The sequence below is a fragment of the Oryctolagus cuniculus genome, chromosome 13 (assembly GCF_964237555.1).
Source record: "Oryctolagus cuniculus chromosome 13, mOryCun1.1, whole genome shotgun sequence".
Taxonomy (NCBI): Eukaryota; Metazoa; Chordata; class Mammalia; order Lagomorpha; family Leporidae; genus Oryctolagus; species Oryctolagus cuniculus.
This window is the reverse complement of record NC_091444.1, coordinates 51,148,377-51,151,031: the sequence shown is the minus strand read 5'-3', so window position 1 is coordinate 51,151,031 and position 2,655 is coordinate 51,148,377.

The window sequence follows — 2,655 nt, the reverse complement described above, 5'->3', positions numbered from 1 at the left end:
TCTGGGGCTAAAACTTTCAAAGGTATTAAATAATAAATTCCTGAAATTATAAATGAACCCCTTAAAAAGTTTTCATTTATTATATAAGCTGTCATTTTTCTTACACTTATAAAAGTAAAGACTATAGAAAGTCTAAAAGTTTCAAGAGCAATATTGCTTGTTAAAAGTAACTTAAATCTAGAATATTCTACAAAGTAATTATATTGAATATAATAAGAATAAAAGGAAAGAAATGCAGAAAATAATCTTATTTTATAAATAAAATTTCTGAAAGCTTTACTTGACATCACTCATGAAACACATGTCATGATTCATATTGAAATAGATTATCATTAAGCAACACAAATGCAGATTACCTTTTTAGAGATTTACCATATGTGCAGCACCAGAGTTTTGGCATGAGGTTCAGTAAATTAGTGCCTGTAACCAAATTCATCCAATGGCATGGTTTTGCAAATACAATTTTATTGACATGCAGCCACACCCAATATCTTATTGTCTAAAATGTATTTCAGAGTACAACAGAGACCTCATGGTCTACAAAGCCTAAAACATTTATTTAGTTTTTTTCCAAGAATGTTTTTCAATCCCTGGTTTAGAGCATCAGTTATTCTTCCATGCATGTTCACAGGTCTACCCGATGTACTGAATTGTTCATAGGAATATAGGAATATGCTGTGCAATCCATTAGCAACATTCAAATAATCCTGTGGACCCAATATTCGAGTACTCAGGCATTGGGAAAAAAACCCATAAACAGAATAGTAATTTTACCAGTTAAAAGGAAAAGTTCCAGTGTGCCATGGACATTGAAATTCAATAGACAGTATGAATATTTTAATAAAGTGTGCTTGAGGTGTATCTTTAAACTAATTAACTATATTCTAGAAATGAAAAAATCAGTATAGATTATGAAATAATCACAAAGATCTAACCTCATTTTTTTTTTGACAGGCAGAGTGGACAGTGAGAGAGAGAGACAGAGAGAAAGGTCTTCCTTTTGCCCTTGGTTCACCCTCCAATGGCTGCTGCGGCCGGCATGCTGCGGCCGGCACACCGCACTGATCCAATGGCAGGAGCCAGGTACTTATCCTGGTCTCCCATGGGGTGCAGGGCCCAAGGACAAAAATAAATAAAAATCCTCCACTGCACTCCCTGGCCACAGCAGAGGGCTGGCCTGGAAGAGGGGCAACCGGAACAGAATGCGGCGCCCTGACCGGGACTAGAACCCTGTGTGCCAGCGCTGCAAGGGGGAGGATTAGCCTAGTGAGCCGTGGTGCCAGCCTCTAACCTCATTTTTTAAAGAGTTGCATAGCATATTATGAAAACTTATCTATTTCCTTACTGATGGATATTTATGCTATTGCCAACAGGATAAAACCATGCTATAATAAATGTCTTTAACATGTACATTTATGTAAGCAATATGTTCATTTACTTTTATGTTATTTGAAAGGCAGAGAAAGAAAAAGAAACAGAGACAGACAGACAAAGATATCCCATCTGCTGGTTACTCCCCAGCACCCACAACAGCTGGGACTGGGCAAAGCCAAAGCCAGGAACCTGAACTCCAACTGAATCTACCATTTTGGTGGCAGAGACTCAAGTATTTGAGCCATTATCTTGCACATTAGCAGGAAGCTGGATAGGAAGCAAAGCAGCCTGGACTCAGTCCAGGAACTAGCACATGGGATGTGGGCATCACAACTGGTGACTTAACATGATGCACCAAACACCTGCCCATGTATCCTATTATAAAAATATCCTCATAATATGTATTTTATAGTTTTAATGTCATATATTTTATTTTATATATAATCAGCATAAATGTCTGTAACTTAGGTGCGTGTATGTGTGCCCAACAGGTCATGTTTCCCTGCAGGGTCAAGTCCAGAAGTGAAGCTATTATAAGTTAAGAGAATCTCAGGAAAGCGTTTTTTCCCATATTCATAAGGTTTCTTCTCTGTGTGAATTCTCTTATGTGTAATGAGGATTGACCTCTTGCCAAAAGGCTTTTCCAAATTCATTACATTAATAAGATTTCTCCTTGTGTGAATTCTCTGATGCCTAATGAGGTATGATTTCTGGCTAAAGACTTTTTCACACTCACTACATTCATAAGTTTTCTCCCCTTTGTGAATTCTCTAATGCTTGTTGAGAGCTGAACTCTGGTCAAAGGATTTACCACAGCTATTAAATGCACTGATTTTTCTCCTGTGTGAATTCTATAATATTTAAGAGATATGATTTCTGGCTAAAGATTTATCCACACTCACTATAGTTTCATAAGTTTTCTTCCCTGTGTGAGTTCTCTGATGCCTAAATGAGGTAAGATTTGTTTAGGTCTTTTCCACACTCATTACATTCATAAGGTTTCTTCTCTGTGTGGATTCTCTGATGCTTAATGAGGTATGACATTTTGACCTCAGGCAAAATGTTTTTCCACATTCATTACATCAAAAGGATTTTCATTTGTGTGAATTTTCTGATGTTTGATTTAGTCAGACTTAAACCAAAAAGCTTTTCCACACTCACTGTATTCATCAGTTTCTCCTTGCTTTATGAGGCACGACTTCAGGCAAAAGGCTTTTCTATGCTTCCTACACTCATAAAGGGAACTTGAATTATTTCTCTGATGCCTAATGAGGGTGGAAC